The sequence below is a fragment of the Ambystoma mexicanum genome, chromosome 4p (assembly GCF_040938575.1).
Source record: "Ambystoma mexicanum isolate Mex_15411 chromosome 4p, UKY_AmexF1_1, whole genome shotgun sequence".
In the NCBI taxonomy this organism is placed as follows: Eukaryota; Metazoa; Chordata; class Amphibia; order Caudata; family Ambystomatidae; genus Ambystoma; species Ambystoma mexicanum.
In genome coordinates this window covers 745,737,061-745,758,882 of record NC_090927.1, presented here as the reverse complement: position 1 = coordinate 745,758,882, position 21,822 = coordinate 745,737,061, and the positions used below count along the sequence as shown (strand labels likewise).

The 21,822-nt window shown below is 47.1% G+C and overlaps 1 protein-coding gene and 1 pseudogene across 1 annotated transcript in view; one reads left to right on the top strand and one right to left on the bottom strand.

Moving 5' to 3' along the window:
* The window catches only part of BCKDHB (branched chain keto acid dehydrogenase E1 subunit beta), a 1,205,043-nt gene that overhangs the window by 1,161,441 nt on the left and 21,780 nt on the right, over positions 1–21,822 (bottom strand). The window lies entirely within an intron of this gene.
* Positions 901–1,816, top strand: LOC138453818 (5'-AMP-activated protein kinase catalytic subunit alpha-1 pseudogene; annotated as a pseudogene).

Below are 21,822 nucleotides of genomic sequence, written 5' to 3'. Positions count from 1 at the left end.
ACAATGCTCAGGGAGGTACAGACAGAATAGGGGTACAGATTAGCCCTTTCCAGTACTCCATGTAAAATGGGGTGTACTGGGTCTGTGGTAAAAATGACTAAGTAAAGTAAATGGCAACTTTACCTTTCTCTGGGGAACAGTAGTCAGCCCCAGTGAAATGGAGTCAGAGGGAAGTCTTAAAGACAACCCTGGGTTACTACACCAAAAGGTGCTGTGTAACCCATACAAGAACAGGGGCACCTGGAGTGGTGTGCTCCAGTGCCCAAGATCACACAAGGAGTAAAAACACATAGGCCAAAACACATGTAAGAGTGGAAAAAGGATGTACACTTACCAGGTGGCAAAAATAAACTCCAGAAATCCAGCCAAGCTGCCTGGGGACTCACCAGGTGAGGGAAATTAGCCCTAGAAGTAGAATTCTCCCTAACAGAGAAGTCATTCCAATATAGCGACTGCATGGACATTTAACACCCTAAATCACATTGGAGCGATCACAACCAAAGAGCAGAGCTCACTTTCTGAGAGTGAATGCAGATGGCATTCCCTCTCCGTGTGTATTCCATGTGGATTCATTTCATTGTGCACTTTAATTTTGTGCATATTGTCCCAACTCATTCCTACTGTACTGTACTTTACTGTATGCATGTGCATGTGCATTTTGGCTTTGCTTGCAAACCAGGCATTTTGTGCATTCATACTTTGTCTACTCCTCTTCCTAACATACTGGTTTTATGCGCTTATCATACTCACTTACAGTCCATGCATATCATAAGTGCATTGGGTTTACATAATTATTCCTTTTTTTTAGGTTTCTTCTCCCCTTTTAGCATGAACATTAAATCGTTGACAAAATGAAACTAAAAAGGAATATATTTTAGCCCTTGTTCCACCTCCAGTACAATGCACAGGTTCAGTTCCTGGTTCAAGATGGTGGGTGATAAATAGAAGCATGACGGGTGGGTGGATATCGGCCCCTATATGCTAGGGGTCGGTACTCGGCAGACATGAGTTGACTGGACACAAAGTTGCAGTGAAGATTTTGAATACAAAGAAGATTTGCAGCCTAGATGTAGTTCGGGAAAAAAATATATATATCTGATGGGAGATTCAAAGCCTAAAGTTATTTAGGCATCCACATATAATACAACTATATCAGCACACCAGACATTTTCACGGTGATGGTGTAGGTCTCTGGAGGAGAATTATTTGACTACATCCTAAAAATGGAAAGCTGTACGAGAAAGAAAGTAGTCATCTGTTCCAGCAAATCATTTCTGGTGTGGTTTATTACCATAGACAGACGGTTGTCCATAGGGATCTGAGGCCATAAAATGTGCTGCTGGATGTGCATATGAATGCTAAAATTGCAGATTGTGGTGTCTCTGATAAGATGTGCGATGGAGAGTTCCTGAGAACTAGCTGTGGTTCACCAAACTATGCTGCACCAGAAGTAATTCCTGGAAGATTGTATGCAGGCCCTGAAGTGGATATTTGGAGTAGTGGTGTGATTCCTTATGCTTTACTATGTGGAACCTTGCCATTTGATGATGACCATGTGCCAACACTCTTCAAGATCTGTGATGGTATATTTTATACTCCTCAGTACTTGAATCCCTCAGTCATTGGCCTTCTCAAACACATGCTGCTGGCCGATCCCATGAAAAGGGCAACAATCCGAGACATAAAGGAACATGAAGGGTTTTAGCAGGTTCTTCTGAAGTCCTTCCCCCCTCCCCCCCAAGAGGACCCTTCATATAGCACAAACATGACTGATGATAAAGCATTGAAGGAGGTGTGTGAAAGAAATATAGTGTAAGGCCGTTAGGGCTGCCACCATGATGTAAAGTGCTCACTCTTCCGGAAACCCTTGGCACTGAGAGGCGGTGACCAGAACAATGGTGAGATTGTGCGAGAGAATGATAAAACTGAACATGTAAAAAGGTACAGTATGCCAAGTGCTGGTGAAGGGCAGCAGGTGGCCATCAAGGCTACTGCTCGCTGTGGACATTTTGAGAAGGTTTAAGTCATGTGGCGGTAGGTGACCCCGAAAGTGAAGATGGGCTAACAGGAGTTTGCTACCCGAGGTGGACTAATGGTGCTTGTAGTGATACGAAGTTTGTCAGCTCTGAAAAGTGTTTAAACTGAATGATTTGAAGGGTGGATGGCGGGGGGGGGGCAGGTTAGGCTGCTAGTTTTTGTACTGCATTGCAATGGAGACCTGGCTGTGCTCTTTGCTACTCTTCCGAATTGTATTTTGTGGGCTTTGTTTTTCTTCGGCAGTGCATTATGCTTCCATGTATTCAGATCGAAAATACTTTGAGTGCAAAGTGTATGTGTGGACCAAGAAAGATACTTCGTCGAGAGCGGGGGTCAGGGGGTTGTGGTGTGGTGAGTGTGTGTGTGTGTGTGTGTGTGTGTGTGTCACAACAATTCAGACTGTCTGTGTAATGTGTAAATTGTACTTACTTGTACTCCTAGCATATTGTATATTAAGGGCTCAAATTGTGAGGCACAGATCCTATTCCACAGTCATTCCTTTTTATTAATCCAGAATAGCTCAGGTTGCAATAAAAAAAAAGCTAAATAGTGAAATCGTCCCCTCTTTTAGATGGTATGACCATTTCAAAATCACGAATTGCATCCGAGTAATCCTATGCTTTTTCTCCACAAAGTGTGTTTAACTGAAACAGGTTTAACATTACTTTTAGGTAAGATTTCCACAGAGCTGGTAAATCTTCCTTTCCTGATTCAACCCCAGGACGTTTTGCTTTTCTAGTGGGATATTTTTCATTAATACCTCAGTGAGTGGGAACCTTTTTCCACACTCACCTAATCTTTAATTCTTTTTATGGGTGTCATTTTTTAGACTCTCCATAGTGTCTTTTTAAAGTAATCATGTTTAACAACTTATTGGCAATAAGAGCCTGTTGTTGCTGGGTTGCCCTAGGGGTTCCCCATTTAACTTTCTTGTGCTAACCTTGAGTGAACTATAGTTCCCAAGGGTAGAAAGGATCTTTGGATCCCCTTTACATTTTGTTAGGTGAAACCAGCACACCCCACCTTACGTGGAGTGCTGGGGAGATACAGTTTTAATGTGAAAGTGGATACATTGTAATACTTCCGTTACAATGACAAGCTTACATTTAATGGCTGGTGGCAGTGATACCTTTTACTAATTTGGTGCACCTTTACCACGGGCTGTGATCAAAGCTGCAGTAAAGGCACCCAGGGGTACTAATTTTACCAAAATGGCCCCAGTCTTCTTTTTCTGCCATTTTAGGGTTTGTCGTTTCTGGTTCCTTCCCCCGACATCCAGGGCGGGAAATTCCTGTGTGTGAGTTTTGCCTTCGGCGGGCGTCCACTGGACACTCTGCCCAGGCTCCAGTCAGTCTGTAAGCACAGAAAGTGGGGGGAGGAGTCCAAAACTTCCCCATCCTTTGTCTTGCGCCTTACTTCAAGTGGGACAAATCTCAGTGGGGGGCTGGCTGTCCTGGACAACCAGGCGCCCCCTTCTTGTAAAATGCGGGCAGAGAATGCAGAGATTGTGCTGTAGTATCTGATAAATACTGGAAACCTGGAATCTCAAGTCATGTCGACCATTGGAACATAAAACCAAAAGAGGACGACGAAGGAAAAGCGGCGTAGACGATTTCCAGCGACCGGAGAGCCTGCTGTGTAACCAGAGCCTGCTGCAGCCCTTCCTTCCAATCGACCTGTGGACTCCGGAAATGACGACCCAAACCCAGAGCCTGGTGAGACCCACTAGACTCAAGAAGACCTCCATTTTGAGCCATTCCATGGTTTGCTGCGACCTTGCATTCTTGCAATACCCTGGGACTTCCTGCCACAGTGCGGTACACGGTCTTCCGAATCTTGCTGAAACTTCGTGGGCATCTTGGTGCATCTCCAGAGACACAAATCGAGTCCGAAAAGTCCCCTCACAAGAGTGCTGGACATTTAAAACGACAAGAATCCAACCGCAATTTTCTGTCTTCTTCTGTGCTCCGTGAAAAGGCGCCAAATCCGCAGAACCGCATTCAGCTGTGAGGGAATCTTGCCTAGAGTCTTCTTCATCGATCCCTGATGCGAAGTCCCTTCTGAGGTCTTCTGTTCAGTCTCCAGGATAAGGAATCCACTGACCGGGTACTTGGCTGCAGTCCCTGAAGTTCGCCTGCTGCAATCTCTTCTTCATTGCAGAGGTACTGTGTTGGATTGGGTATATACTTACCTTAAGCCTTTTGGGATTTCTGTGTAGTCCTGGGGTGTTTTCTGTGATTGGGAGGTCCCTCATCCAGTGCACCCAGTCCCACTGCTAGAATCCTGCAGGGGTGTCTTCTGTGAAGCCCCTGGTTCATCTTCTAGCTCTAAAGTAAAGTACTCACCTGTTCGCCAGTTTTCCTAAGGAAGCTCTGATGTTTGCTACTAAAGAACTTCTAACACTGCCTCTTAGTCACTAGTCCTAGTGACCCCCACCCCCTTCTGCCACTAAGAACACTCATGCTCCAAGGATAAGGGAAAGACTGAAGGGGTTGGGACTTCTGCCTAGAAAAGAAATCAAGTGTTTTACTTAATTGTAAAGAGAAGGTTGGTAACTGTAATTCTAAGAGTGAACAGTTACAAAAGTTCTTACTGATCTTGAATGTGTGATGGCCTATTCTTAAAAGTATGATTAACATCTTTTCTTCCTTAGCCACTGTTTTGCCAGTTTAATAGAAAGTAGATGTGAAGGTATTTTACTCTCCTGTGATTAGGTTGTGCCTCTTTACAAAAGTAATGTGTTGGTTTCACCAGATTATTCCTGTAGGATGATTGTAGGAGTTCCCTCCAACTATTGGTATCACCAGTTTAGTCCTGTTAGGATAACTGTACGAGTGTCCCCTAACTGGGTCTTGCTTCCCCTGACTTGAAGCTAGCCTGTCCTTAATAAGTCTATATTAGGTTGTTGCCTACCTAGAATAACTATTTAGTAAAGTGCGACATTGGGTTTTACTTTCCCCTTCATTGTGAAGTTAAAGTAGGTGGGTTTTACTTACATTGTGTTAGCTGTGTGCCATCCCAAATAAGTTACCAGAGTTATTGCTTACCTCAAACTGGGGTTCCCCGATTTCAAAAGCATCTGTAATTGTATATTACATTCTTAGGTTTTACTCACCTGGTATAACTGTGCGTTATGACAAAAGTAGTTATAGGTTTTTACTGCACCTAGGATAAGTGTTTCACTATTCATCAAAAGTATATCGTCCAGTTGACGGTTTATGTGATTTGTTCCAAGAGTCATTGTACAACTGGAAGGGCCTACTGCCCTTGTATTACTGAATGTAATATGAAAGTAACCATTGGTATTTTACTCCCAAAGAATAGGCTTGACCTATACTAAATGGATATAAACAAGGTTTTGACTTCCCTAGAACTACTGTTGGGTGTTCCAAATAAGGTGTATACTTGGGTCTGTGGATTTCAAGTATAGTGCTGTGTTTTTATATTGTGGTTTTATATAATGTGTTAGTACTTACTTAACCCCTAGATTTGACTGGGCCTCTGTATTTAAATAAATCCTTTATTTTTACAATACATAGTGTTTTAGTGTTTCGTTGGATCCTTTGTATTACAATTTCACTTGTACTGTATCTACTGCCCCCTCTCCCTCCTAAGGTAATACTGGCTGCTCTGTCTACGCTACCATATACTCAGGTGGCACAGCCTTATACTAAGAGTGGAGTCTTCTACTGCCTCCGTTGAATGGTTTTACTAAGCCCTTAGCTGGACTTCAGAAACACTGTCCTAACAGGTTGGAGTGTGGTGTGGTGTGGTGTGCGTCAGAACAATTCAGACTGCACTGTCTCTGTGTAAAGTGTATATTGTGCTTACTTGTAATCCAAGCATATTGTATATTAAAGGGCTCAAAATGTGAGGCCCAGATCCCATTCTACATTCATACCTTTTTATTAATCCAGAATATCTCAGGTTGTAATTAAAAAAAGCTAAATAGTGAAATCGTCCCCTCTTTTAGATGGTATGACCATTTAAAAATCACGAATTGCATCCGAGTAATCATATGCTTTTTCTCCACAAAGTTTGTTGAACTGAAACAGGTTTAACATGACCATACAATTGGTGTCATGTCAAAGAAAAGGAAGTGAACGTGTTTTCCGATGTTTTGGTTAAAAGCATGTTGCAGCAAAAATAAGGTGCACCCAGAAGTTGCTTATTCTTCCTTGGATTACATTGTTGTTTGCCTGGCAGATTCAAAAAGACAGAATGTTCGGAATGCAGTCAATACCCGTAGTTGTTGGCTGTACTCACATTCTGAATGGGCTGAGACAATATCAATAATTAACTCCATCTCCTAATACACTGTATTGGATGGGAGGCCTGCAATGTCCAGACCTTTTCAAATACTGAAAAAACCCTCCCAACTAAGAGATACTCAGCAAAGGATACGACTCAATGGAATCTCCCATTGAGTCGTGGACAAAGGATTTCACATTGAGTAGTGGCACCGAATAGCTATTTTTATGGCTTCCTTAACATCTGCATTCCCTATAAATCACTTTTCGATTTGTGGGATGCTTTATCCCTTCCTCTCGGATTTAGCTCTTCATTTTCCACTGACACCCCAACTCGTGTAGATCAGGTCTCCTGCCCTGCCTTCACCCTCATTCTAAGAATTACAGAACACCAGCTTTTATTGTCACATGGTGTTCACTTAAACCTTAATAAACTACTTTTGACAAACAAAAGGAGAAATTATCTCAACTTTTGCAGTCAACTGCTAAGTGTACACCGAAAGTATCGAAAACGAAAGCAGAAAATGACTAGCCATGCATCCCAAAAGTGTGATTTTTTCCAGTGTATGTACAACCCAATGGCAAAAAGCAGTCATTCCCCCCCATCCCCCAAAGATGAAGTTCATTAAACTTCAACAAATTTGGCATGCGTGTTTGAATGTGGCCTTATCACTTGGGTGCTATACAACAAGTCCATGTTTTAGTGATTTTACCATTTGTGTCCCATGTTTCATGAGATTACATAGACGAGGTCAGAGGTTAGCGAGGAAACCATTTTCCTCTATAAAAGTTTCACCTAACCTGAATGACAATGTATACCCTTAAGTCAGAAACTGAATACAGGAAGGAAAAATCATTTTACAATTAGGCAACCTAACGTGCCAGAAAAAGGCAACCTATTTCTGCACCATCACAAATACATTTTATGCAAGAACTTTCACGTTTGTTTTTTTATTAAACATGGGACAGAAATCTGTTTATATCCTTAAATCCCACTTCAGATAAAAAAAGACTTTACTGTTCCTAAACGTAATTTAAATAGGCGCTCAAAGTTTGTTGTACGAAAGAAAATGTTGAAGACGTCTATATGCGTTTGATTAAACCGCACATAATCAAACAAAATAAAAAATAGGTGAATGATAATCACCTTAAATAGCCTAATAAAAAAACGAAAACAAAAAACACCTTTAAAAACATGCACATATTTAATGCTCCGACACCCCATTTCCATGCAAACATGCCTGAACGGGACAGGTGATCTGAGAATGTGCATTACATAAGCAGCATCACAAACACAAATTGCTATGTAACTGACAAAGACAATGCGGTTTGCTACACAGAAAATGAATAGACACCAAGCTTTTTCTAGAAGAACATGTACCAAAGTCCCAGAACAGGGGGCTCAGTTGTCACATCCTTAAAACCATTAGAAAAAGGCAATACAGCTAAGCATCTGGAAAAAAGCAATAAAAGGCAAAGCTGTTGGATGAGCCAGCCAAGTAAACATGTCACTTCTGCTGTCCATTACCATGAGAAAATGTATTTATTAGTGTTAGAAGGGACTGGTATAAGAGATGGTAAACTATTCCACATCGCTGCATTCACCCAAAAGTCACACTTCAAAACATATCCGATCTTATGTTGAGCCTTGGACATCTGGGACTGGTGGCATTAGATTGCCTTATTTATAATTGGATATCTCGGTTGGCAAACACATGGAATGTTAACCTTTCAACGAATTAAAAGGTCAGAATAAGAATCCATAACTAAGGTGGGTGTTTATTCATGCACATTAACCACAATTTAGATTAGGGGTCTGCAACCTTTGGCTCTCCAGAGGTTTTGGACTGCAACTCTCACCAACTCCATCAGGGAGTTGTGGTACAAAACATCTGGAGAGCCGCAGGTTGCAGACCCAATCTAGACCATTTGCTTTTGCTCCAATTGGCAATACTGCAAGAGGCAAAACGGACAGAACGCAAATCCACCATGTGACTGATTTAATAAATCACAGAGCTGTGCCTCTGAGCAGTGAGCAAGGGATCCACGTCTGGACTTCTGTGAAAGGTACAGTGAGCTAATGTGTGGCTGCACCTCTTGAGTGAGTAACTTCCCAAAGAAAGGGTCATTTAGCCGTGTTCGTTCTCAAAGACGGGCGCCTACGGACTATTTTTTTATTGTTTAAGGGACTTGGGTTTAGTTATCCTAAGTTTCCTAGGGTCATCCAGACTTGGACACCTTGCTCACTGTGCTCAGAGAGGCACAGAGCCACCTCACTGAGGAGGCCCAACAAGACTGAAACAAGTGTCTGGGGTTGTTGTTGGTACTCTTGTTCAGAGAGGAATTGCCATAGCATTTCAGTGCTGGACTGTGGGACAAAGACTGATATGCAAACAGAGATGTCCATTCAGAGATTTCCCTTCCGTGAAAGGTACAGTGAGCTGTGGCTGCGGACTCGCGCGTGGGTACCTTCCTAAAGAATAGGTAATTTCGCTGCGTTTGTTCTCAAAGACGGGCGCCTATGGACTATTTAATATTTTTTTAAAAAAATATTTTTTGATTAGGTTTAAAAACACTTGAGCTACGCCCTGCCCATATAGTCGGGAGATTTGTAGTCAGTTAATAACAGGCCACGAGAGATCTATAATACAACATTAGAGGATGTAACCCAATTACGTTATGAGCATGCAATGCATGAGGTAATTACACTACAAGCCTGTGAAATAGGCAGAGACAGCACCAGTCACCAGATGCAGCGTTTTATGCCATACAAGCCGTAGAGGTCGGAGACCCGAGAGCCACACGAGGATCTCTACTAGGTCACAGACACACAAGGCTATCAGCAGGATACAAAAGATGGTGTCTCATCTCCGGGGGATTCAAGTAAGAGACCAATAAAATGTTTGCTGCACATAAGGTTGGGATATGCTGCTAGAGGGGATTAGATGATTTATTTTGCAATCCCAGCGGCCGGAAAGTGCGTTTCTACTGTAAGAGAACCGCATAAGATGTAAAAGTCACATCAGTGCACTGTGCATTTTCGGCACCAGGTTTCTACATTTGCTGGCAATTAATGGTCGGTTGAACATTGATGGGGGAATTACCTTAAATAAGAGAAATGCCTCAGCTATAGAAGTCATGTGGACGGCCAATTCAAAATGGTTTAGGGAGATGAGCGATCCACAAGCATGGAAGCAAACAAGAGGAAAGGATTGAGACAATGTTTTGATTAGAAGTAGACAACAGTTGGAGTTGTGTAAATTAATGTATGTGAAAGCAGTACAAAAATAAGAAAATTGATGGTGTTAGATTTCCCAATGCACGACCCTAGACAAAGTTTTATTTATTGGACATTTGTATGTCACCTATACTCCAGTGTTTCCAGGCACCACAAGACAAGATGGGTCGGGGGGGGGGGGGGGAATGCAACATGGTAATCTCATAAGTAGAACAGAAACGGTTATATTGGCCTTGTGACAATTGTACCGTGCAAGTGCATGGCAAGGTGATAAGTGCAAGGAGGGAGGAGTGCAGGAGTGGGGTACCCCCAAGGTAGGGGTAGGCAAGTAAGTGCTGGGAGGGCCAAGGCGGCAAGTGCCAGGGGAAAAAGGGGGGGCGAATGTGGTGGACAGGGAGGGCAAAGTTAGGCTAGTCCGGGAAAGGAAGCCTGAGGGCAAGTGCTGGCAAAGGATGCTGCGAGGACTGGTAGGGGGCGGTCTGGCCCCTGTATGACTCGAAGGGACCAGGCCCCAATCGCAGCAGCAGATGGAGAGATTAGCATGGGAGGGGGAGGAGGGAAGTAAAAAGGAGAAAAAGGAAAGTCTTGACAATTATTTTGGAACTTGAGTAGATCCAGCTGAAGTCTGAAGAGGGTGCGAGGGACAGGCCATTCCAGAGGAAAGAGTCACACGAGGAAATGGATATACACCGCAATCTCTGCTTTGAGAAACGTTTGACAGCAGAGAGTTGGAGCCAGAAGACCGAAGGACTCTGGTCGAGAGGTATTTAGGGAGGGAAAGCTAGATGTAAAGAGGTCCCAGGCCCCAGACAGCCTTGTGGATGATGCAGAGGATCTTGAATTTGATCCTTGAGGTCACTGGGAGACAGTGGAGAGATTTTAGGGCAGAAGAGATGTGGTCCCTGGGCTTGAGGCCAAAGATAAGTCTTGCACGCCTATTCTGGATTAGTTGAAGGGGGCAAAGGGAGGTAAGAGGCAGGTTGAGGAAGAGGCTGTTGCAGTAGTCAAGCCTAGAGAGAACCAGGGCTCTGGAGACATGGAGCTTTTGGGGGAAGGTGAGGAAAGGTAGAATGCCCCAGAGAAGATGAAACTGAAAATTGGACTTCTTGGCAAGGTCCACGTGTGGAGAGAGAGAGAGAGGAGTCAAAGATGATCAAGGATTTCTGCCTCACAAGTGAGAGAGGGGATAGGACCCAGGGAGCCTGGCCAAAGAGTGGGGGGGGGGGGCAGGCATCAAAATGAGAAGGATCTCCGTTTTACTGGCATTAAGGCAGAGATCATTGGCAAAGCACCATGCCAGACTAACAGTTTGGTATGAGGGAGGGGGGGGGGGGGAATATCAGAAGCTTGAAAGAGTGTGGCGTGTCATCTGCCCAACACTGGAAATGAGGGGACAAAGCGGAAATCAGGTGGGCCAGATTGATGTTGAAGAGCCATGGTGATAGGATAGGGCCCCGAAGGACACCACAGGTAGAGAAAGGTGGAGGAGAGAAAATGACCCATTTGCCCTTGATAAGGTCTGTTAGAAAGGAAGGAGGTCAGACATGCCAGTGCCCTGTCCATAATGCCTAGTGTATCATGAAGACGGCTTATGAGGACGGAGTGGTTGACTGTGTCAAAAACAGAATATAGAGGAGGATCAGCACAGAGGGAGTTTTAGAGTGCAGGTTACAGAGTATATCTTCATTGGTGTTAAGGAGAACAGTTTCCGTGCCTTTGGCTGCCCTGAAAACGGACTGATTATCATAGAGGCAGCCATCCATTTCGGTGTGGAGGGTCAATTGGGGGATGGCCAGCTTCTCCATGAGTTTGCCCATAAATGGGGTGATAGAGATAGGGCGATATATTTTAGATAGAAATTCTATGAGCACTTTTAACTTGTTTTAGCCAGTATTGTGCTTAATAGCTTAGCAGTTTTAATCTGTGCTTCAAACTTGGTTTAATACATTTTTAACTCAATATCTTACCTAGACCACATTGATTACAATTGGTTTGTCCTACTTGCATGTTTGAAAAGGCACCTCAGCTTCTATTTTGTTGCTGCAGAGTTAAAGGCAGAATACGCTTTGCTTGTGAAAACTACAACTCCCTTCAAGTTTGTAGTTTTCTTGCATATTCCGGGACGCGTCAGGGCCGCCGCGCCTGGGCCTGTTTGTATCGGTGGATACCCGTACCCTGCTATCAGTTCAGGTCCCCCTTGCTTCCCCTCTGTCCAAATCATAGCCTCCCGTTGTGATCTTGTTTCTGCTATTAAAAAAAAAAATAAATAAATAAAAAAAAGAAATTTAAAAATGATAATGGAACTGAGAATATTTTAACTACCCACAGTCCTGTTCGGGAACTTGTAACTCAGGACATTTCTACTTCTATCATACGAGATCAGAATATGCCCTTAAACTCAACTCCCCAGCCTATTGTGGCACATGTACAGGCATCAAGCAGTGTTACATCCAACTGTTTGTTATTAAATACACAATCACTTGTTAAACATTGCCATGAAGTGGCAGGCCTTATTATTCAGACTGAACCAGATATTTGCGCCCTGACTGAGACTTGGCTCATGACGCTGCCAACTGTAATAACTTGGAAGCTGATGAACACCCGAGCCAGCAGGTAAGTTATTAAGTAGATTTATTGTAGTTCAATCCCAGGAACAAAACATTGGCATGTCCTTTCCAAGTCAGCATAACTCCAACTGCCAAGCATAGAACCCTCACACACTAACACTCCACTCACACTGACATCACTACATTCCATTAAGCAGTGATGTCACCCACTCAGCTAGGAAGCACATTACAACACCAACCACTCTCTCCAACTGGCAACCCCGAATGGCTACTCCTTTCTCCAACTGAATAGGCCTGATAAGAGAGGTGGTGGAGTAGGAACAAGTTACTTACCTGTAACTGTTGTTCTCCAGCATGGGTCTGGCATGGATTCACATGCTCATGAATATTCCCCGTCGTCAGGCTGGGAATTCTCGGTAAAGAAAAATCAGTATCAGTTTTGTTTCTGATCTGTCTTTCGTAGTAGTAACCAATCACCGATCTCTGCGTCATACTGACCACAGCCAATGACTGCCATCTCCCTAAGCCCCGCCTCTGGCAGCCATCTTCAGATTTGGTAGCACGTGAAGTGGCAGTATGACCAAGTGAAGAGCCGCAGAGGGGTAGGCGGGAGGGTTTGCATGTGAATCCATGTCAGACCCATGCTGGAGAAAAACAGTTACAGGTAAGTAACTTGTTCCTTCTCCAGCATGGGGTCTGGCATGGATTCACATGCTCATGAATATAAGAATACATAGCAGTACACACATGCACAACCACGGGAGGTGGCAAAAGGCTCAACATTAAGCAATACAAAAACTCAACATTAAGCATCTCTTACCTCCTCACCAGGCTCACCTTACGCGAACAGGTTGCGCAGCACTGCTTGGCTGACCCTGGACTCCTCCCTGGAATCCCAATCGACGAAGTAGAATCTCGTGAAGGTGTGCGTCGACCTCCACGTAGCAGCCCTGCAGATGTCCAGCAGGGGCACACCAGATAGGAACGCCGTTGTAGCAGCGATCGCTCTGGTCAAATGGGCTCTCGGACGGCCTGGCAGCGGTCGGTTAGCCAACCGGTGGCAGTGCATGATGCAGCCGGAGAGCCATCTGGAAATAGAAGACTTCGAGAGAGTCTTCCCTTGATTCACAGGTCCAAAGTTCACGAATAGCTGTGATATCCTCCGAAAACTCTTTGTGCGGTCCACGTAGAACTTCAGCGCTCTAGCCACATCCAGCGAGTGCAAAGTCCTCTCGGCCAGCGACGAAGGAGACGGGAAGAAATCCAGTAACACCAGGGGCTCGTTAAGATGGAAGTCCTACGGCACCTTGGGCATAAAGGAGGGGTGCGTCCTAAGCACCACCCTCGAGGCATGGAAAGTCAAGTACGGTGCTTTGCAGGATAGGGCCTGGATCTCTCCCACTCGTCGTGCGGAGGTAATGGCCACCAGGAATGCAGTCTTCCTCGATACAAACTTCATCGGTGCGGAGTGCATCGGCTCGAATGGGGGCCCCATGAGCCTGGTCAGCACCACGTTAAGTTCCCACGCCGGGGCCGGGGCCTTCACCGGCAGGAACGACCGGAACAGTCCTTTCATAAACTCTTTTACCAGTCGATGGGACCACAGGGACGTCCGTCCTGTGGTTCTGGTATATCTGGAGATCGCCGTCAGATGAATCTTAATGGAGGCATGGGCTAGCCCAGCCTTTGCCAGCGATAGCAGGTACAGCAGCACTTGAGGGGCCGTAATCCGTAGGGGGTTGATCTTCTGTGCTCGGCACCAGATAGAGAACCTCTTCCACTTGTGACCGTAGCATTTGAGAGTCGAGGATGCCCTGGCCTTTGCAAGAACCTTTCTGCAGTCGGCCGGTATATTGTACCCTCCAAACTCTAGCGCTGCAGGAGCCAAGCCTGCAGGTTTAGCGACGCCGGGTCATGGTGGAAGATGGCGCCTCTTTCTCTGGAGAGAAGATCCGCGTCCGCCGACAGCTTGATGGGAGGGGACGTTGACAAGTCCAGAAGATCCGGGAACCAGATCTGCCTTGGCCACACCGGTGCGACGAGGATCATCCTGCACCGGGACCTCTTGAGCTGGTTGATGAGTCGAAGCAGCAACGGCAACGGAGGGAACGCATACAGGTATAGGCCGTCCCAGGGGAACAAGAACGCATCGCCCATGCTTCTCGGCTGGGGAAACCTGCTGGCGAACGTCTTGCACTTCGAGTTCGTCGCTGTTGCGAACAAGTCGATTTGGGGTTTGCCCCATCGTCGGAAGAGTTGATCCACCTGATCCTGGCGCAGTTCCCACTCGTGACACGCGCGCAGCTCCCTGCTGAGCGAGTCGGCGATGGTGTTTCTTTCTCCTGCCAGGTGGAAGGGAACCAGGAACATCCCCTGGGCGACCGCCCAGTGCCACGCATCCTGTGCCTCCTTGGCTAGGGCTGGGGATCTGGTGCCTCCCTGCTTCCGTATGTAAAACATTGTCGTGGTGTTGTCTGAAGATCCGCACCACCTTGCCCTTGAGCGACGGGAGGAACGATTTGAGAGCCCAGAACACGGCTCGGAGTTCCAGGATGTTGATGTGCAGGAGCTTCTCCTCCGGGAGCCGGAGGCCTCTTGCGTGGAGATCTCCGGTGTGGGCACCCCAACCTTCCAGGGAGGCGTCCGTCGTCACAGTGTCCTGGTACGCCGACGTCTGAAAGTCCTTGCCCGCCGTGAGGTGCGCTCGAACGCCCCACCACTGAATCGCCCGCCAGAACACCTCGTTGAGGGGGACCCTGTCTTCAAAGGTGCCCGTCGCCTGCATCCAACGGGCGTCGAGAAATTCTTGAAGAGGGCGCATCCGCAGTCTGCAGAGGCGCACCAGGTAGATGCAAGAGGACATCATCCCCAGGAGAGACTTGATGGACCTCACCCTGGCCACGTCCGTGGCTAGCAGGTGCTGCACTTTGCCCAGAATGGTCTTCGTCCGTTCTTCCGATGGTGCCGCCAGGCGCCTCACCGTATCGAGCTTTGCTCCCAGAAATAGGGTCACCTGCGACAGCACCAGGTGGGACTCTGGGTAATTTATGGCGAATCCCAGGTCTGTGAGTAGCTGGACGGTCTTCGCAGTGTGTTCGACGCCGAGTTCCCTCGTCCTTGAGTGGATGAGCCAGTCGTCCAGGTAGGGGTAGACGTGAATCCCCTGCAGGCGCAGCCGCGCCGCCACAGGTGCTAGGCACTTGGTAAAGACCCTGGGGGCCGACTTCAACCCGAACGGCAGTGCTCTGAATTGGTAGTGGCGTCCCTGGACGATGAACCTGAGGAACTTTCGGTGACTTTTGAGGATGGGAACGTGGAAGTATGCATCCTCCAGGTCCAATGACAATAGAAAGTCGCCTTCCTCCAGCTGTCCCAGCACGTGCTGGAGGGTGACCATCCTGAACTTTTGTGACCTGATGTATTTGTTCAAACGACGAAGGTCCAGGATGGGGCGCCAGCCGCCAGTCTTCTTCCTGATGAGGAAGTACCTTGAGTACACCCCAGAGCCTCTTCAGGACGAGCTCGACGGCGCCTTTCCTGAGCATCGCCCGTACTTCCAACAGCAGTTGCGGGACGTGGTTTTCCTTCCTGGCCACAGGTGGAATGTGAGGGCACTTCAGGAATTCGATAGAGTGTCCTCTTGCCAGGGTATCCAGCACCCAACGGTCGGTGGAGATGGACTTCCACACGCCGACGAAATTCGTCAGCCGGCCTCCCACCGGCATGCTTCGGTGGGGACCCGAGGCCACGGCCGGTTCAGTCCTGCTTGGAGGTGGTGGCCTTGCCGCCCTGGCCCCCTTGCCGACGGCGGCGAGCCGCTCCCTGCTTGCCGCGACCCCTGTAGGCCTCCTGAGACGAGGAGCAGGCCGCCTGGCGGTAGGACGACGAGCCACCGCTGGATCCCTTGGAGGCCCCCCGTCTGCCTCCGGAGCTCCGAAAGGGCGTCATTGCTGAAGGGCTCCTAGGGCGTGGGCCGTCTTTATGGCTTGGAGGGATTCGTCCACCGCCTTCCCGAACAAGTTGCTGCCGTCGAACGGCATGTCCAACACCCTGGTCTGGACGTCCTGACGGAAGTCGGTCGCCTGGAGCCAACCCCGTCGTCGTAGGCAAACTCCGTTGCCCAGCTGGCGGAACCCAGTATCGGCAATAATCGGTTGCCACCGTTATGGCGTGGTCCGACCCCACCTCGCCTTCTTGAAGTATTTCCAGGGCCTCGGACCTCTTGTCGTCCGGTAGGAAGTCCAATATGGGGGCCAGCTTAAACCAGAGCTCCCTGTCGTAACGGGCCACGATCACCAGGGCGTTGGCCGCTTTGATCGTCGTCGTCGCTGCCGCCGAAATGACCAGTCGCCCCATGGCGTCCAACTTCCTACCCTCGCCGTCCGGAGGGGAATTCAACATTGAGGCTCCTGATCCCGCTGCTTTCTTCTTCGCCGCCGCCGAGACGACCGAGTCTGGCGTTGGCTGGGCCCTGAGGCACAGGGGAGCGGTCTCGGGGACCAGGTACTTCTCGTACCGGTCCCGTTTGGCTGGTGCCGTGGAGGGGTTCTTGAGTACCGACAGGCCCTCCTCCCAGATGTCATCGATTAGAGGCACCGCAATGACAGTCTTCCTCTTGGCCTCCCGGCACTGATAGAGGAAACCTTCCTTTTTCTGCTCCTCCGGGCAGAGCTGGAACAATTCGGACGCCCTGGCGATCATGGCGTGGAATGAGCCAATCTCGTCGGGCGGAGAGGCCCGTGAGACGGGAGACCCGTTCCGTCGTCGTCGCCCTCAGAACCAGTCGTCGAGCCCACCGCACCGTCATCTCCCGACTCGTGGGAGGATGAGGAGGGAACTGTAGGCCTTACGGGGGCGAGTGGAGGAGAGGGTTGGATCCTCCGTCGTTTGTCCTGAGGACTTCCCAACGGGCCAGGTTGCGGGTCCTCCGGCCTGGGCCGTGGTAATCTCGTCCTTATCTCCGAGCATAAGGACTGGATCGCAGACAAAATGGCCGCCGAGCTATCCTGAGGCCTAGGTTCCGGCTGTGCCGGAAGGGAAGGCTGCTCTTCCTCGCCATCGTCGTCTTCCTCGGTTATCTCCCGAGGATCTTCCTTACGGGATCGAACCTTCTCGAATTGGACTTAGAGATTCCTCACGGCCTCGGTCAGTTCCTCCTCCGAGGCTGACTCCGAGCTCGAGGAGGCTACCGTGCCCCCCCTCGCTTCTTCCATCATGGTGGCCATGACGATGGGCTGAAAAGAGGATTCCCTCCTTGGCGGCAGGGAAACTCTAGTCCCGGAGGCAGTCCCCGCTGGCGGGGTCTCTGCCGGCTTGGCCAGAGTCGCCGCAATCGTCTCGATAGAGGCCTTTGCCTGCTGGGTAGGGGCATTCACCACCTTAGGTGCGTCCCGGGCCTTCTCTTTAAGGGGGGGGGAAGGGGCGTTGCCTCGCTCCCCCTCTCCCGAGATCGGACGGGGCTTCTCCCGAAGCTTACCCGGGGTCTCGGACTTCCTCTTCCCCGAACCGGAGCGCTGGCTCGTGGTTGACGGTGCCGGGGAAGGTGCGTCCTGCCTGGCGACCGAAGAGCCCGACCTTTCGGCGCTCCCGGAGCCAGCAGACCCGCGGCGCTTGGACTGGTGTTGGGCCCCCGTCGCCGGGGCGCCCGCACAGGACTTAGAAGCCAGCTCGGACCCTTTCTTCTCACCCGTTGAGCCCTTCTCCAACCAGCTGGCGAGACGGGATCGACGGTCCCTCATGGTCCGCTCCGACAAGTTCTTGCAGAACTGGCAGTCCTCTCTACATGAGTCTTGTCCCCATGAAGACAGTAGAGGCATCGCAAATGTTCGTCCTCCTTAAACACATTCTGCAGCCCGCATCCAGGGCAGCTGCGAAACAGCTTGGGTCCGGGTGACGAACTCGCGTCCTGGGCCATCTCGAAGTAGGCCGCAAATCTTCTGGAATCCTCCAAAAGGTTGATTCGACGAAATCTTCACCCTTAAGGGGCGTAGGAAAATCCTGCAATGGGTACCCGTTAACGGGAGTAGAAACATTGGAGCTTGAGGCTCGATTAACCGAAAAAATGTGAAAATTCACCTGAAAAAGCGCGAAAACGCAGCAAAAGCTCGAGAGCTAAGTACGAGGACTCCCAACACTTGAACGTGCGGTAAAAATCTGAAGATGGCTGCCAGAGGCGGGGCTTAGGGAGATGGCAGTCATTGGCTGTGGTCAGTATGACGCAGAGATCAGTGATTGGTTACTACTACGAAAGACTGATCAGAAACGAAACTGATACTGATTTTTCTTTACCGAGGATTCCCAGCCTGACAACGGGGAATATTCATGAGCATGTGAATCCATGCCAGACCCCATGCTGGAGAAGCAGCGATTTATAAATCTATCTTTAAACTGCATGTGTCAAGCCATCCTACTCTAGATCACTGTGAGGCCCTCTTTTTTAAAACTCAATCTTAATCCTGTATCATCTGCAAATATCTTACTTCTCTACAGACCACCTATGCACACACCCTTATTTGAATAACAGTTATTAGTATTTCTTAGCAACTCATGCAAGCTACATTCAACCATCATTAGTCTGGGAGACTTCAATCTCTGGGCCAATGATCCCAGGGATGGTGTGGCTACCGCGCTTACTGCATCCTTGTACTCTAACATGTCAAGGTTCGTACCCATAAAAGGTGGTAACACTCTAGATTGGGTTCTATAAAGAAATATTTTAATTACCAATATTAATGTGAAAACTTGCATATGGTCGAACCACCATATGGTATCTTTTGAGATTACTCTTAAAAACACATCGTTGATAACCAGCAGCTGCCCATAGTCCACCCATCGAGAAATGTGCAGAAGGTCACTGTTATGTACAAAGGGAGGCTTTCACATAACCAGTAGTTTAAAGGTAAAGAACCTTTTATTTGTAAGTTGATGACATAAAACGACCCCCAGCATCAGGAGTTCAATCTTCCCACTAAGGCCCTGCTTCTTCACTGGCTCTCCTTGGAACCCTGCTACATAAGATGCAGTTCTATGTTCTATAGTATCTAAGTGACAATAGACATAGTGAAGGAAATATTATACACTCATGGTTTAACAGGTAAACATTGGAAACACTGCACATCCTAACAGTCACCCATGAAGCTTTTTATGCTTTGGTTCTCCCATTACTATCCTCTCTTGAAGAGAACATGCCCCTTGAAGACTTTATATCTGACTTCAGATTAGCTGTGGATCAAGCATTTGATACACTGGCTCCTCTCAAAGCTTCATATAAAAAAAAAATCCATCTACTCTTAATACACCGTTCACACCCGAGGTTGTGAGGCTTGTACTCAAAAGCGCCAATTACAATGCGCATGGCACAAACATCCCTCAGATTTAAATCTTACAAACATTCGGTTAAGCGGTTTAAAACTGATCCACAAGGCTAAAGAAGCACATCTTAATTCTCGGATTTCAAAAGCCAAATCTTGGCCCAAGGAGCTCTTTCAGGTCTTACAAGAATTGAAAGAATGTGTCTCCACCTCTTCCACACCTGCAGACAATCCTTCGTGCCAACATATCAATGACAGGTTAATTAATGAAACACTTAGGTATCAAGAGAACATTAACGCTCAAGTAAAGGCATTACCAATCCATGTGACTCCCACTGTTAACGTGGTTGAACCAACCACCGATTCTCCAAGACAATCTGCAGAGGAGGTTAAGGAAGTGGTTTGTAAGCTCAAACGTACCTCCTGTAAATGAGATATTTTTCCTGCATCTCTGTTTCAAAAACACATTTTGAATCTCGCACCATGGGTGACTAGATTTATAAATTGGTCTTTTAAGGAGTGTCACATTCTGGGAAATATCAAGGAGGTGTGGGTAACACCTCTGCTAACCAATGTCCCCTACATTTTAAAACTATCAGATAAAATTGCCTATTCCCAGTACCAGGCATTTGTGGAGAATAACGATATATTTTAGCTGCTCAACAATCCGGATTCCGCCCTAATCACGGGAGTGAGTCTGTATTGCTTGATTTAAAGTCACATATTGCAGGTATTCTAGATGAGGGCAACACAGCTCTATTGTTGCTATTAGATCTCTCTGCTGCCTTCGATCTTGTTGATCATCAACTTCTGGCACACAGATGGACCTCAGTCGGTAGATGCTTTACAGAGGCGACTGCCTGGTTCAAATCTTTTTTGGGCCCTAGAAGTATGAATGTTACTAAGGACAATGCCTTCTCTAACAGTTTGATTCTAACATGCAGTGTGCCCCAGGGATCTTGTCTTTCGCCATTTCTTTTTAATATATATTCAAGACTCCTCTGCATCCTTCTCTCGGGCACGGGCATATATTTTGATAATTATGCTGATGATACAAAGATTGTTATCAGGTTGTCTGGTATCGATATTGATGACTTAGAGCTCAATCAATCATATTTTTACTCAAATCCACAACTGGAAGGCTTTGAATTCATTGGTCCTCAACAATGCCAAAACAGAGCTCCTTATCTTGGGCACTCGGCAACGACTTAAGAAGCTTGATGCTAGCTATGGGAAATGTATGATTAGCCAACATAATATCCAAGTTTCTAAGACTGTCAAGACTCGGAGTGTTTTTTTACACTTTCAATTGTAATTTAAAATTGGCAGACTAGCTACTTAAAATCTTCTTGCTACTATTTTTTTACAAATTGCTCTAGCAGATCCAGCCTTTTCTTTACAAAGAAAATTCTGCCACCATTGCTGCAGCTATTGTAAACTGTAAATTAGATTATTTCAACAGTTTGTTAATTGGCACTTCTCAGGCAAATACAAAACTCTACAGGTCATTCAGAATGGTGCCATAAGTGCAGTGAGTGGACTTAAAACGCAAGTTGCATGTCTCTGAAGCTAGACTGAGTCCACATCGGCTCCCTGTTCAACAAAGATTACGACACAAGGGTCTAACTATTGTGTTTAAATGCAATCATGATGAAGCTCCATTCTATCTCATCTCCAGGCGGCTCAAAGAAAGATAGTTTGGATGCTCTCTGCGATCCAATGATACCGTCTGCTTGGTCCAACCTCTCTCCTCATTGAAGAAAATTTGCGGTGCCATCTTTAACCTCTGGGCCCACTCCTTATGGAATCCAATGCCTAAACACTTTGCCGAAAGTGGCAAAGGCTCTTTAATAAGCAGTTAAAAACGTACCCGTTTGATGCAGGGCATGGTTAACTTATACTCATATCTCTGGCGTCCGACCCTCTATATATGCCCTCTGTTAATTAGATCTACTGATTTCTTTCACTTATTCAAGGGCGGTCTCAGACTTCCCCTTTCTGTCTATTTCTGGCTCATCTTATTGGTCTGTATGTTCTGTTTTGAGCGCCCCGAGGCCTTCAGGGTTTGTGCGCAATACAAAACCATAGGTAGATAGAGCTGACAACTCTAGAGATCTCTCCCACTCCACCAGATGAGAAGGAGTGTATTGGGGGGCTGGCCAAGATAGGGGTTTTTCTTTTCCACAGAGTGCATGGATATAATCCTATTTTCCTCCCCAGTAGACGGTGAAAAAAGTTAGAAGCTGGAGGGCAAACAAACACGCAAACACACACACGCACACGCACACACACTCAGCTAGTTTATAAAATGGCCCTTAAAGAGCCCCTTTGTCCACGAAAAGCATTAACGAAAAAATGCAACATGAATAAATGAAAGAAATGTTAGATAAAATAAATCACAGCTGCAAGGCACTCCCTCA